Source organism: Arvicola amphibius, chromosome 12 (assembly GCF_903992535.2).
Source record: "Arvicola amphibius chromosome 12, mArvAmp1.2, whole genome shotgun sequence".
NCBI lineage: Eukaryota > Metazoa > Chordata > Mammalia > Rodentia > Cricetidae > Arvicola > Arvicola amphibius.
In genome coordinates this window covers 127,178,589-127,194,702 of record NC_052058.2, presented here as the reverse complement: position 1 = coordinate 127,194,702, position 16,114 = coordinate 127,178,589, and the positions used below count along the sequence as shown (strand labels likewise).

General features: G+C 46.6%; 1 protein-coding gene across 1 annotated transcript in view; it reads left to right on the top strand.

Annotated features, from left to right (window-relative positions):
• Positions 1–16,114, top strand: part of Nell1 (neural EGFL like 1) — an 834,960-nt gene that overhangs the window by 320,118 nt on the left and 498,728 nt on the right.

Sequence of the window (16,114 nt, the reverse complement as noted above, 5' to 3'; positions counted from 1 at the left end):
TGTTTTTGGTTTTTCGAGACAGGGTTTCTCTGTGGCTTTGGAGCCTGTCCTGGAACTAGCTCTTGTAGACCAGGCTGGTCTCGAACTCACAGAGATCCGCCTGCCTCTGCCTCCCGAGTGCTGGTATTAAAGGCGTGCGCCACCACCGCCCGGCTAGCGACCCTCTTCTTAAGTTGAGTGCCAACCACTCAGCAGGGTCTGCAAAGAGATGTCTGGGATCTCTCACTAATCAGGATGGAGAAGCACTTAGAAGCTCCTATGTGGGGCATGTGTATGCACACACCGACCACTGCCTCCTTCAAGACTATGGATATGCTAATCTCCACCCACAACTTCCTCCAACACCCGTTGCTATTTTGTGGTTAGAAGACTTGGCCACTCACCCCATACTTCCTAGAGAAGAGAGAGCTGAAAGAACACTAGAGAAAACAGGTTTCTTCTTATATAGAGGTGTTCAGCTGTTCTCCCCAGTTCCCTCATGGGGAAGAAGAGAGGAGGATTTTTCTTTTCCTGAGACTGGTGAGCTAAGCATTGAGGTCACCTCTGGGGAAGGCACTACTGTTGAGCTGGGGAAGCTAGCCTGGTTCTTACCCTGCAGCTCTGAAGAGAGAGAGTGGACATGGGGCACCTGGCTAACTGGGCTAACATGGAGAAAACCTGTATTCCCACCAGAGTTCCGGTCCACGAGTCCGTGGTATGTCTGTGTAGAAGGTACTAACACAGAGTTCGATGAGCAAGTTACTTATTAAGAAATGGAAATAACCTGTGAACAACAAAAAAGGAAGAAGTGAGCTAGGAGGGAGAATCGCAGATTACATGTGGGTCTAATGCAGCTTTGGTCGTTACGAAGGATTTTCTGAATAGTATCCTGTAGAAGGTTTCAGTTGGCCCTAAGTGGACCAACCTTAGCATTTCTCCTAGAACACTGAGTGCCCTGTGGTTGTGGGGGTGGTGGGGGTACCTAGGAGGAGTGCCCAGGTTTCAGCATTGTGTGGCTACAGGGAGTTCCGGGAGAAGTGCACAGGAAGCCCCTCCCTTAAGTGTGCTTCTTCACAAAGCTGCAGGTTTGTGAACACACACACACACACGCACACGCACACGCACACGCATACACACACACATGCACACACATGCACACACACACACACACACATACACGGGGGGGAGTTAAAAATAATAAAAGTACATATTTTTAAAAAGTTAGAGAAGGGGTTAACTGTACCTTGGCCCAATTTCAGCTGTGGCTCTTAAATCAGCCTGCTTTGGCATCCCTTCTCCCTGTCCTATCCACCCCTGCCCCAACTCTGTCTGGGACAGCTTGGCTGTGAGCAAGGGTGATGCTGTGACTCTCAGCCAGTGGAAACTCTCATCTCCCAGACTCACCTTGGGAGGCACAGCGTCCTTCCACTTGTTCTTCTACTGCTGCTTCCATTGCGGATGCCAAGCGCTATCTCCCGCCAGGACACCTGCAATGTTCTCCTCTGCAGCCTTGGGCTGTGCTAACAGTGACCTTGACTGCTGGAACCCTCTTCCAGTCCTCAGCTTCTCTAGCCGTAGCAGTCCTTGCTGATTCCTTAAAGGCATGCTTCTAATTTTAACCTATCAACATAATAAATATTAGACATATTAATTCCATCCATTAATGGGATGGATATTGATGAGGGCCTCATGTCGCCCAGCATGACCTCCAACTTGGTACATAGCCAACATATCTTGGACTCTTGATCCTCTTGCCTCTACCTCCCAGTTTCTGGGACGATAGGTATGGACTGTTATGCCCAGGCATAATGGATAATTTTATGTTTTAAAATGTACTCTTTATGTCCATTAATCATTTGGTAGTTAATTGAACCTGTGCTCTCTCTTGAATATTTGCTGGGTAGAGCCTATGTTCCAGGCTTTCGATGAACTGGAATAAACTGGTAGATAAAATGTCTGGTGGCCTATCCTCTTTGTTTTCCTTACAGATCACACCTATAAACATAGATCTCATTTGGGGGGTGCATTTCCCTATTCAGCGTAGTGTTTCTCTGTCAGAGTGCATGCACTGTTGGTGAGCCAGCGTCAAGAGCTAGACTAGGCAGTAACAGCATGACTGAAGTGGTGTTCTCCTGTAGGTCATGCTGGCTTTGAACATCGGATGAGAGGTGATGTAGTGGCCGGCAGCCCCACAGAAGGCCATCCAGCTCACTCGGTTTCATAGTTTGACATCCAAAGGTGGACAAACAATGACATTTTAAGGTAACAGGGTCCTAAGTGAGAGTGCTGGGCCTCTGGCTCCTAGCCTTGTTTTATCTTCTGTTGGGCCTCATACCCGGAAAAGCTGGAAGAGTTTTGGCCAATAGGTAAGCTGTGGGATGGGCTGGATTCAGGATGCTCCCCTCACAGTTCCTGACTCTAAAGAAACCAACTGCAAACACTAATCTGAGCCTGGCTTTCGCACTCTTCACAGAGCCCCGCACTTAGCGTCCTCTGAGCTTTGTGAGCTCAGATGTGTACTGTAGACAGTTATTTAAGCGCAGCATGCAGGTGTTTGTAGAAAGGGAGGCCCCGCGTGGGTTTTCCTGCTGTGTATTCGTCTCTGGGCTCTGTCCTCATCTTCCTGCTCATCATCCTATCACGGGCTCACTGGACTCTCCTACAGAATGCACTGCCCTCCCATTGTATTCCTACTGCACGTCGGGACACCGTTTTAACATTTGTGACCTTGGGATGTAGTTATTCCTTTCTGTGCCTTTCTCCCTGGCTGCGCTGAATTTGAGTGACAGAGATTAGAGGTTCTTATCTCTATGCTCATAAATATAGATACATACACTGATACATGTTAGAGGTTCATGCTAGGTTAATTGAAATAATGGATAAAATATCTAATTAGTGAGGCTCAAGTTAAGTTTGCAAAATTTTATATAGAGAGATTGTTATTATAAAATTGTATTGAGTATAGAGCATCTTTGTTTATTTGATTCTAATATTAACACCTGGAAGAGGTTACTGTTATTATTTTGAAACTTTTATTTTCAGTCAAAGAAAACCATATTTAATTCATTTGTAAAACTCTCTCCTGTGGGATGTGTGTGTGTGTGTGTGTGTGTGTGTGTAATGTTCATGTGGGTGATTTGGATTAGAATGGCCCCCATTGGCTCATATAATTGAATACTTGGTTTCCAGTTGGTGGAGCTATTTGGAGGGGGATTGCAAGGTATGACTTGTTGGAGGAAGTTTGTCACTAAAGGTAGGCTTTGAGGGTTCAAAAGCCCATGCTATTTTCAGTTAGTTTGCTCTGCCTCTGTGTTAGTCAGTGTTCTATTGCTGTGAAGAAAGAGCATGACCATGATAACACTTATAACGGAAAGCATCCAATTGGGGCTTGCTTACAGTTTCAGAGGTTTAGGTCATTGTCATTACGGTGGCAGGGGCATGGTTAAGCTGGCAGATGTGGTGCTAAGGAAGTAGCTGAGAGTTGTGTCTGGACCCACAGCAGCAGGAAGAGAGAAACACTGCTCCTGGCATACCTCATCATCCATCCCCAGTGACATTCTTCCTCCAATCAGGTCACATTCCTAGGCCTTTCAAATAGTGCTACTCCCTAAGCTCTCAAGTATCGGAGTCCATGGAGGCCGCTCTTATCCAAACCACCACATTCCCATCCTTATACTTCAGGAGGTAAACTCTCAGCTACTGAGCCAGCTTGGTGCCTGCCTGCTTACTGCCACGTGTCCCTATTATGATGGTTATAGACTGCAATAGTCTAGAACTGTTAGCCTCTAATAAAGTCTTTCTTTGATGAGGTGCCTCAGACAACCCATAATCATGGTGCCTTATAACAATAATAGAAAAGTAACTAAGACGGTGTATGTGTGTGAGGCCAGGGGAGGACATCAGGGGAGGACATCAGGGGAGGACATCAGGGGAGGACATCAGGAGTCCACATCACTGTCTGCCTCAGTCCCTTTAGACGGGGTCTCTCACTGAACCTAGAGCAGAGTCTGCAGCCAGCCTTCCCTTTAGTTTTTCTGTCTCTACCTCCACAGCATCAGCACCCGCGTAACCATGCCAGGCTGCTTATGTGCATTCTTGGGATCTGAACTTAGGTCCCTGTGTTTGCGCAGTGTGCGGTAGTTACTTGCTAAATCATTTCCATCCCTGTCGCCGTCGTTATTTGTATTTTTAAAATAAGATGGTGAGAAGCTCATTCAGAAATCCTTCCTGTAGACATTATGCCCTAGAATCTACAAGAAGGATTTTATATAAGAGGCAGGCAAGTGATAACATAAAACTCACTTTATGTTGCTGTAATAGAAAACTCCAAATGGCGTAATTTGTAAAGAGACGTACCTGCCTCCTAGTTGTGGAATTCAAGGAGTTCACTCTCAAGATGGTCCCTGTGGTGGCAGGCTCCATGCTGCGGCTCGCACAGCAGGGGAGGAGGAAGCTCGGAGAGGCTGGAGTCAAACGGAGCCTGCCTCACTTCTATGAATTCATTTCTGTGATGACTGACCCTATGCCCTGATGGTGACATGAACCCATTCCCAAAGGCAGACGCTTCATGGCCCAGTCCCTCTCTGCCACTGTATTTTTAATAAAGATTTTAACACAGAGACACTATAGAAGCATTTAAAATCATAGCCGACTGTATCCTTTTGGCAACTTTGCTGTGACCATGATTGATTGAGGAAACTAAATGAAAAAAAAAAATAGCTGGGCAGTGGTGGCGCACACCTTTAATCCCAGCACTCAGAAGGCAGAGTTGGGTGGATCTCTGTGTGTTCAAAACTAGCCTGGTCTACAGAGTGAGTTTCCGGATGACCAGAGCTACATAGTGAGACCCTGTCTTGAGAAACAAAAGCAAAACGAAAAAAGAGTGAAAATTTCCTTTTAAAAATAAAATGATTATGACAATACCTAGCATACCAAAAATAATTTTACTATCCAAGGACTTGGTTTATAATTTGTAAGGCGCTGTTATCGGTGGCCGTGTAGTGTCTCAGTCGTGCCCGTAGCGCAAAACACAGGCACAGCTGCCTTTGTTGTGTGCCTCAAACAGTTAAGATTTTTCTCCTTGCATCTACCTTTCGGAAGCAAATGATGAGAAAGTAAGTTCATATCAGAAATTTAATTAAGACAACATCCTTCTAAACCCTGTCCAGGGCATGCCTCAGAATGAGAACACATCAAATCTAATTTCTCCTACTCGCTTCCGCGACAGCCCTGCAAAGCCAGGGCTCTGTCGAGAGGAACTGTGGAGTCACGTGACTCTGAGGACCTTGTCTTTCCTTTCTGTGTTCGCTGATGATCTCAGGTATGGTTATAGACACTCGTGCCTTGACTTCCCACACTAGGAGTTAAAATGCTGTTTACTGAGGCTTTCCAGTTAAGCCAATCCCATTATGTCTCGGGAATTTGGAACAATAATATGTTTTTTTGCTTCTGTCTTTATAGAAATTAGTTTACCTTGCAGGCAGCCCCCCCTTTGGACCGGGGACTTGATACTCAGCACCACGGGTTTTATGGCGGTGTGTTTGCTCTTCTGCCTGGAGACTACGAGCTGAATTCTGGCAGTGTCTTCCAAGGGAGGGACACCGAGGGGTCACAGAACCAGTGACATTTGGAGGCCACTTCACACAGCATAGTGTCGCCTGTTCACTGGCATTTTGCTGCATCTTGGCCCCTGCCCATTTACGCAGGAGCATGTATTTCCAATTTCCTCTCGTGATAAAGACGGTGTTTATGAACATCAGCATTAACAGCACGGGTTTTGCGGCCCTGAGGTTAAAAGCTTTCTGCTGTCTCATTAACTCACAATGGCATTTCATTTTTAATATTGTCTCTGCACCCTGGCTGGATGCATCGCCGTCCATGGCTTTCATTTGCAGAGGCAGGCTTGACTGTCATAGATGCTCTAGAATGGTGGTTCTCACCCTTCCTAAGCTGGCCCCCTTTAATACAGTTGCCCGTGTGGAGGTTACCCCCAACCATAAGATTATTTTTGTTGCTACTTCTTAACTGTAATTTTGCTACTGTTACGAACTGTAATGTAAACATCTGTGTTTTCCAATGGTCTTAGGCAACCCCTGTGGAGGGGTTGTTCATGGGTCGAGACTCACAGGTTGAAAACCACTCCTCTAGAGACACAGGAGACAGAGTAGTGGGTCCCACCATGGTGGGCTTGTTCTTGGCTAGCTACTGTTTGTCATAGTATGTGTTACCTCTCTGTCACTGGAGTAACAAATTGACTGGAAGGTGGGCTTGGACCTGGGTTTGAATTCCACCAGTGTGCTACTAGTTACTGCTAGCCTTGGGCCATGTACTTGAAGTCAGTCCTGAGGCACAGTCAGTCTCTCTGTCTCTGTCTCTGTCTCTGTCTCTGTCTCTCTCTCTCTCTCTGTGTGTGTGTGTGTATTCATCTGTGCATGGCATGTGGATGTGTGTGTGTGTGTGTGTGTGTGTGTGTGTGTGCACAAGGGTGCCAGAGGTCAATGTTGAATGTCTTGCATTATCACTTTTCACCTTATTTTTTTTGCTCTGTGTGTGTGTGTGTGTGTGTGTGTGTGTGTGTGTGTGTGTGCGTGCGTGTGCATGTGCACATATGCACTTGTGGGTTGTGTAGGCAGGTGTGCACCTGTGCTTGCAGGTGTACATGCTCATGCAGGTGGATGTAGAGGCAGGAAGTCAATGCTGACATTCTTTCTCAATCACTTTTCTACTTTGGTTTTCACCCAGAGTCTCTGTCTGAACTTAAAATTTACCTATTTTTTGGCTGGAGTGGCTGGCCAGTGAGGCCCTGGAATCCCCAGTGTCTCTGCTTCCTGGCCCTGGCTGTAGATGTATACAGCCATGCCAAGCCTCTACAAGGGTTCTGAAGGATTATAGATGTGCATAGCCATAACAAGCTTCTGCAAGGGTTCTAGAAGGTTGTAGTATACACAGTCATGCCTAGCTTTTACAAAGGTTCTGGAGGTCCACAGTCATACCAAGTTTCTCTAAAGGTTCTGGAGGTCCACAGCCATACCAAGCTTCTCTTGGGGTTCTGAAGGTCCAAATTCTTGTCTTTACACTTCACAGCCGGAGCTTTGCTGAGCAGAGCGAGCTGACACTCTAACCCTGAGTCCAGTCTTTGTCAGTAGAATAGATACAATTGTTCAGCCTCATGAATTTGCGAGAAATCTTAATGGATGCCAGCTCTATATTCAGCAGTCAGCTGAGTGTAAGGGTGGGGTCTGCTCTGTTTGTTGTCTTCCTAGTGGTACTCATAGAAGAATTTCTGTTGATCAAATAAATGCTTTGCCCGGAGTTTCTAAGACTTGAGAGGCCATCCTGCCCACTTGCTGTGGCCTCCCCTAGTAGAGCCCCCATTTTCTGCCACAGAGCCTGTACACTGTCAAGAAGGCATCAGCCTCTTCTCTGATTCCCTCCAAGTCCCTCTTCATTCCTCCCACTTGGTGTCGGAGTTGCCAGCATTCCGGCCTCTTTCAGCAGCTGGCTGGAGAGGAAGGCCCTCTCTGGTCTTCTCAGGGTGGGGTCACCAGCTGCCTTGCTGATGGCTCTGCACTAGGGTGTGGATTGTCATGGTCCAGCATTTCTCCTTTGCCATTATCCCTTACTAAACTATTTCTTTCTAATGAATTCTTAGGGAGGTGGGTAGGCTGGGACCAAGGCTACTTCCTCATGGATGTCTGTCTGCTGTAAAGGGCAGGGTACCCTTCCAGGTTACAGTGGCAGGTCAGCACAGCAACACTGGCCCGTTTCCTTCAACAAGGAGGGATTCTCTCTCACACCCACCCTTTCATCCTGTCTTCCAACCAAGGAACAAGACACACAGCATCTTATCTTTTTACTCTCTGGTTATGTGTTTTGTTTTCAAAGTTGGAGTGGGGGAAGATATTTCTGAAATTACTGGAATCTTTGCTCTTGGTATAAATGTCAGTACGTTGTGACATATTCTCCCCAGAAGACACACTAACATGCAGCGTTTTGGTAGGATGAAGGCATTCACATTTAGTGTCTGTCTATCAGGCACCAGGTGAGAAACTGCAGGATGATTGGGATGAGAGTTATTATTGGCCTGGGGCTGCTCTTTGTTGAAATTGCTGCAGCCCATGTGTGGAGGCTTCAGCGTGTGTATTTTACACCCCTGCCATCCCTCCTCCCATAGTCCTCCTCCCTGTAGCCTCAGTCTTCCCTTGGATCTTCCCCTTTTGTTAGAAACAAGGCAGTCAGAGATTCCATCCTCTTGACGTTTTTATGCTGGGATTGTGTGGGAAGTGGTCACACATGTTAAATCTGTCATTGTAAGCGCTGTGCAATTATAATTTAACAGCAAGTACTTTATCGCATCTTCCAATTCCCAGATTCGAGAACAAGGATAGAAAGATATGGGTCCCACCTACGGAAATAAAATTAAAAGTGTTATTAAGGTGTGGCCTCCTATCCAAGATGATTTTCCTAACACCTAACATGCACATGGGAAGGTATAACAGGACTGGAAATATCCGCGGAGATTTATTTGCAAAAGCTGTGATGAAGCTAGGGCTTCAGCTAACTCAGGGAGCTCAGGGCCGGAAGTGGCTTTAAAATCACCTATGTCAGCCTGTTTGCACGGTACGGAAGGGGTTACCTAGATAAATAATGTCACTTGCCTCAAGCTTCTTGGTGGAAGAGATTGAGCCCATAAGTTCTCAACTGACTTGTCCCCACTGGCCTCGTCTCGACACCTGTAGGGGCTATAGCTCTGACTCGCCAAGCAGACACCGAGTCACATGTGGGGATAGGCATTGCTGGCTTATTGTTTCACACAGCTGAGGATATGGGCTCCGTGTTGTATTAAATACTGTCTATGATGAAGGCTATCAGATTGATTCCAATCTTTTTTTTTTTTTTTTGTAGAAAGACTTAGTGATTGATTGACATCCTTAAGGGTTGAAGTGAAAGTTACTGGGAGAGTTTCTTTGTATCTGAATGCCTCTGGCTTCTTCTGGCCTGTGAGGTCTCAAGTAAAGCAGGGGTTGCATCATAGTAATTCCTTTGGATCATTTCATCCTTTGAAGATTTCACATACAATGTAGCTTCATCCTATTCACTTCCATTTCCCCCTCCACATGCTGATCCCCCTCCATATCCCAACTTCATGGCCTCCCTTTCTCTTTTCTATATAGCTCACTGGATCCTGTTAGCATTCCCCATAAAAGCATGGGTGTGGGGTAGTCCTCTGGTTCATCAGCAAGCTACAAATGGCCACTTCCCCAAAGAAGAGTGACTCCCTCCACATCCCCCCCCCCCACCTCTCAGCAGCAATCCGATAGCAGCAGCTCCTTATCTAAGGGTGGGGTCTTGCGAGCACCCTGCCCCTTCCTTGGTGGAACTTTTACCCAGCTTGCTCCTGTGCTGGTAACCACAGCTGTGAGCGCACACATGCACGAAGCATATTGTGTGCAGAAGACAGTGTTCCACCGCAGCCCTCCCCAGCTTCTGACACCTTCATTTGTTTCTACTCCTTTCTTCCTTGATATTCTGCTAATTGACTGACGATGGCCATTTGTTTCATATACACAAGGAAATGTTTCTCAGCTATAAAGAGAATCGAAATCATGATGGCTGCAGACACAGTGGATGGAGCCGGGAGAGGCTCCAGCCAGTTACTATGGGCAAGAGGCAAACCCCACGGACGGCGTCTTGCATGGGAGCCCTCGTTCCAAGCCTTTTATTTTGTGTACACGTGGAATCCAGGAGACTAGAAATGAGCCAATGGGAGTGGGGCTGTATTGCAATAATATTTAGATTAATAGGACCTAATATTTCAGAGATGATGAGAAAAAAAGTCGAGTAAATGAGAAAAAAATGCTGATGAAGGACTCAAAGGTGAAAAGCTAAAGATGGAGCAGGGAGGGGGCAGGGTTCTAAGGACAGTTTGCTTGTATGATAGCCACACTCATCCTGCGTGTCTCCTACGTAGGCCGGACAGGAAAATCTAGAGACGTCTCTTCTTGTTGTTATAGTGCCAGCTCTCCCACCACTTACTAACTTCGGATATGGGGGGGGGGGGTAGAAATTTACATGGAAGATGATGAAGTTCCCAACCTAATGTTATCCCCAAGGTTCCCTCAGCTGAGGAGCTCCATGTGTCAGAACCCTAGAGTCCCCACCAGGTTCAAATCAGGATCTACAGCTAAGGAGCTGTCATGGCAAGCTGGTCGGTAGAGGCGGATGTCTGTACCGCTGGTGCTGGTGTTTTAGTCACTAGGCATGTTAAACACCTGGGCTTCAGTTTACTGTGGCGAGCATTGCCCTTGTAATGACAGCCAGGTGTGACTCATTGCTGCCGCTCATCCCCGCAGCATCCTCTCATCGACTTCTAAGCAGCCTCAGGGGATGCAAAGTTCTTTGTTCATCATTGACTTATTCATTCATTGATTCAGTCACCCAAGCACGGAACACTTATTGAGGGTCGCCTGCTCCTTGGTTATTGTGAAACCGTAGCGGAGCCACAGAGGAGAGGACACACCTGTGGGCCCTGGGCCCATTTACCATCCACTTTGTGCCTGTAGTTTCCGGAGGCGCGGAGGAGAGTGTCTGCAGCCCCCGGGCTCACTCAGGGGCATTGCCCTGGGGAAAGTCACACTCACCCAGGTTCTGAGTCTGGCTGCCTGAGGAATCTGACTCTTCCAGTTTGTGTTTGACGTACTGAGTCTGATTTTGTGTACTATCTGAGAATACCACTTCAGCAATCTGCGGTGACCGTCAGGGACACTGTCTGAGAAAGATTAGGGTATGCCCACCCTGAAGGAATGGAGAAGTAACCACAAGCTTTCTTAGTGAGTGGGTGCTCAGAGGAAGGTTTAACAGCAGTGGGCTTTGGCTGGCTGCTGAGTCCAGCTCCATGGTGCATGTGCCCTGTGGAGAGGCCTTCGGTCTTGAGCAGCCATAGCTCTCCTAACCCACATGGTAAGCTCTGACCATTCCCGCCCCCTCCTCCTGTCCTGGAACCAGGCTGTTTGCTGCCAGGAGCCAGGACATAAATATTTACAAGAATGGATGGACGGCAAATCTTTCAGAATGTATCACATACCTTTTTTTTTCTTCTAAGTAGAGTAGTTCAGACTGCTCTTTAAAAAAATGCATTTATTTATTTACCAAAATAAAGTATGTGTGTGTTCTAAGAGGAAATGCTGCTCCACGGCTCACGATAAAAGCCCATATCTCCCTTCTTCTCCTTTCCAGTTCACTCTGAGAGCATTCCTGCCGAAGATTCTTCTCAAACCTACTTCCATTTTTCCTAATGGCGTGTTCGCTCATGTTGCTATGATGTATGCAATTGTATTCATTATCTATTGTTTTTCTCCCTCTTTTCTTGCTCCTTAACACGAGCGAGGATTCGGCATGCTAATAGCTCTCTTCCCCATCCTGCCTTTGGCCTCCTCTTCTCACACTGCCGATGCAGCCAGGACTCACTAGAAACCCCCGGTGAGGTTTTAACAGTATGTGTTCAAAGCTGTGATTCCCGGTACTGGGTGTCATTGTTCAGGATACACAGTTCATGTTCTGACCTGTCTGCGAAGCCGCATACCAACTACGTAGAAGTTGAGATCCTCCTGGGTTTTACCCTCTTCCAAACCCAAGTGGTGACACAGACAGCCTAGACGGAGACTGCAGTCAGTCTGTGTGAAGTTCCCAGATTGTATACCTTAGAAGTAAACTAAGAAAAGGCAGCTGGAGAAGCTTTTTGGAAGCAGAGAGGCCTTAAACTGACTAAGCACAATCTGTATATTTAAAGATTTTTTTAAAAAAAACAGAAACCAAGTGTACGTGTGCGTGCGTGTGCGCATGCAAGCAAGCACATGTGTGGATGCAGGGGCCTGCAGAGTCCAGAAGAAGGCGATGGAGCCTTCATAGCTGCAGATAGAAGTGTTGTGAACCAGCCAGTGTGGATGTGAGTGTGCAGAGCCAACTTGAGCAAGAGTAGTGTGTGATCTTAAGCACTGAGCCCTCTCTCCAGCCCCCAACAGTATTTTTTTTAACTAAAGAGCTTCTAGCGCAGACTAAATAAAGCGCCCCCTGTCTCTACATCCCAGGTAATTAAAAACAAAAATCACAACAAACAATGCTTATGTGGCCCAGCTTTGATCGTGCTGCCTTCTGGGGACTTTGCTACTTCAGCGGCCCAGCCCCCTTTCTGTTCAGTCTTTCTCTGATCAGGGGACAATGCCATTGATTAGGCTCCCTCTGCTTTAGCAAACCACAATCACACTGCAGCTTCCTTTCTTGAAATGAGTAGCAAATCACCTTGATTGGGGTTTTCAGCATTCCTCATTCCTCCCTCCCACAGTTGCAGACATTTTCTCGGTTTATTTCCCCGGATGGCTAATCCCACTGATTGGTCGTGGGGTTTTCTGCATTTAATTCACAGGTGGCAGCCTTATTCCTCCTTCCTTTGCTTCCCTATGATCTCATCAACTTAAGGATGTCCTTTATAGAGAAGCCGCAAGGCAGCTCCGCCCAGTCAAGATCCACTTGTGCTCTTTCGTGCTGCTCTTCCTGTCGCTCGTTGGGTTTAGGAGTCCACGCGGATGAGATGAAGCTTAGGCTGCTAGAGATCACCACTCCCACAGGGAAGATGGAGGACATAGGACTGGGCTAGGGAAAAGTCGCCCTCCCAAAGCAACAAAGATGTGGTATAAATTTGTGTTGGAATTGTTTGGCCCATAAAGATCCAAACTTTTCTGCTTCTGCCTGCTCCCCTCCTCAGTGGTACACTTCACGTGAAAGAGCATGTCTGTACACCAGGTCCCTCTCGGAAGCTTGGGCTCTCAGCCACAGCCATCTGCCACCCAGAAGTTGCAACTGGGTATCCAGTTCTTCCTTCGGAAGAGATATTAGGTGTCTACCTTTGTGTTTAATATCCATGCAGTGTTCTTATTACAACTCCTCGATTAACACACTCACGTGAGGTTAATTCATCCTCTTCCTACCTGCCCTAAAAGAGCAAAAGCACCCCTCATTGTTTGTGGTCCTTATCCCCAGCACTTAGCACATGGTGGGCAGTCAACATCTATTTCAGTAGGGATTCACAAGTGATCTTAAAGTCAGTCCAAATCCTTGAGTTCTTTCTACCACTGTAGCCATCAATTTCATCTGAAGGGTGGAAGTTCATCGTTTTTGAGCTCCTCTTGGGTGCCAATCATTCTGATATGAGCTTTATATCTGTAGCCTAATTTAATCTTCACAACTGCCTTGTGAAGAGGGTTATTGATCTCCGTTTGCAGTGGGAGAGATAGAGCAGGCCTGTGGATCGGCGCTACATTGCTTTCCTGGGTGAAGCTGAACTTCCCACAGTCCGCCACGACGAGGAAGGCCTTGCAGCAAGAGCAGGCAACTGGCTTGTCACATTGCATCAGAGCTCAGGAAGCAGAGGGTGACCAGAAAGTGGAGCCTGGTTAGCCTCCCTCAAGCCCTGCCCACAGAGATCCATTTCCTTCAGGAAGGCTCCACCTCCTAAATGTTCCGTAACTTTCTGAAGTAGCACTACCAACTGGGAAGCAAGTGTTCAAACATGTGATGTTTGAACATAGGAGATGTTCAATGTTCAAACCATACCACCATAATGAATCCAAGTTAACTATCATGGTAGACACTTTACAGTTGCTGCCCTACCATGAATGTTCTGTTTCATCTTTTCATCTAGATGCTGTTTTTTTGTTTTTGTTTTTTATACAGTCCCAGGGATTCACTACTATCTAAGCTTTGCTCTGTCTGGTGAGTCTTGGAGAAAAATCTCTCATGCATGACCTATATGGTATATTAAAACTATTTTTCCTGATGGTTTTCTAGGCAAGAACCCAAGTTTTCCTCTTAGGTGACCTTCCTTTCTCCCCCACCCAGGCCATGGTCTTGTAACATGGCTTCAGGAGCTCACTTACCTCCTCATCCTGAAGCATCCTCCTCTGGCCTCTCCTAGGAGCAGACCGTCATCTTTTGTCTCCTTGACATCCCTGGTTTTGTTCTCACGCATGCAGGACCCTGCCCACCCCTAGGAGCTGCTTCCTTATAACCCAAGGAACAGGGTTACTTGACTCATGGTCTCTTTCTGGCTTCAGGGTTAGGAGGCAGGGGTGAGGATTTTAGCTTAAGAAACAGTAGAGAAATGTGCAGTGGATCAGGGAGAGGCGGGGAAATGGTTTGTTTATCTTCCAGGTATGAGGCATGCGGAAGTGTCCTCAGAGCCGCCCTCAGGAGGTAGCAGCAGGTTTATGCTGGAAGTATCTAACTCCTATGGTCTGGGCTGGAGAAAGGCTCCCACCCATGACTGGTGTAAATGAGCTGAGTGCATGCATGGCAGAAGCACTGTCCTGTGACATGAAGAACGAGCATAACGAGGGGACCACAGTGTTGTTTCTGAGGTCAGACTGACAGGATGTGAACTCTGACCCTACCAGTCATGTGACTGTGAGCAAGTCAATGCCCTCATCTCTGCCCTAGACTCTCTTCTGAAGAGTGAGGGACATATGACAGCTAACTACCCAAGTGGGATGTTGTGGGGATAAAGTGAACCCCACGGTATCCACAAAGGATGTTTTATTCTCTCCTTTTAAAATGGAAACATATTTATTTTAATTTTATGTGAATGAGTGTTTTGCCTGCATATATGTATCATGCATGGGATGCTAGAAGAAGATACCCCAGAACTGGAGTTATAGACTTTTGTGAGCCAAATGTGGATACTTAGAAATAAACTCAGGTCTTAGGCGATAGCAATTAGTATTCTTAACTGTGGACCCATCCCCTCCAGCCAATTTGTGGTTTGAGGTGTTGTTTTTTTTGTTTTGATTTTAAGAAGCTTCTTGTGTTAGCAAAGTTTTAGATTTCAGGAAAGTTTCGTTGATAGCACATAGAGTTAAAATTTCCTTTACTATTGATATCTTATTGTGGTGTAGTCGCATGTTGGTATGCTGGCTTACCTGCAGCCCGCACCTCTGCTCGGCTTCGCTGAGCTTCTGTCTTTTGTCCACTGCAGGCCTCTCCTCACGTCTCCTGAAGGCTCTCATTGGCATCTATGCTTTATTCATGGCTGCTTCTGATGGGGCTGTTAACGAGCTTCAGCCACGGTTCTTTAGAGCACCTCCCAATTCACACTGCCCCAGAGCTTTGCTCGCTGCTACACACAGAATGGATGTTTCGTGGACAAGGGCACATAGATGCTTGTTTCCTACTCTGGATTATAATCCACAGTACTTGATTTTGTTTGTGACCGTGCCAACTCGGGCAAATAGGAGCTGTGAGCGTTGCCTCCTTTGTCAGGGATTTTAAAGTTGACTTGCCTGAATGAAAATTGTTCCATTGGATTTGATACAGCAGGTTCCTGGGGTTCTGAGCAGGGGGTTGCCCATGTTCACTCTGCCTCTGGCTATGCTTGGATTCTTTCACTTGGCAGACGTGTCAAGCGTAGTGCCCTGCAGGTCTTCCTAGTGTCTGAAAAGCAGCTGTTGGGGCGGGGCCCAGCTTGCTCACTTGGTCTGCTTATCTCCCTGTTCACATTGGAAATTCTCTTTGAACCACGGGACAGAGCCGTGAAGAAAATGTGGTGTAATGTACCATGTCCCCAGCCGACAATGCTGGCATTCCTCAAAGAGTCTGTAAACAGCAGGCAGGCTTATTTCTCAGGTAAGTTGTGCAGTCATATGGCTGACGAGCTCATAAGTCAATGCTTACTTAAGTCCTGTTTTGAGCACTGCTGCTTCAGTGATTATTGGGATTATTGGCTCACAGAACGCTGGGATCTTGGGGATTGTGAACTCCCCTAGGGCAGAGACTGGCGTGCACATCCTCATGAGCCTGTGGTAGTTCGTTAGCAGCTGAATAATGTTTCTGAAACAAATGAAGACTGTGAACTGGAAAATTGATTCGTTTATTCCTGTAGCTTGATGAGCTTGAGGTTTCCTAATCAAGCTTATGTAATAAAATTATATACATCTAAGGACAGATACAGTCCCCTGTTATTTTTAGATTTATTTTGTTATTTATTTCATGATTTTAATTGAAATAGAATTACATAACTTCCCGCCTCTCTATAACTCCTTTCAGCTACCCCTTCTCAATTTCCCCACTCTCTCAAGTTTCTTTCTTC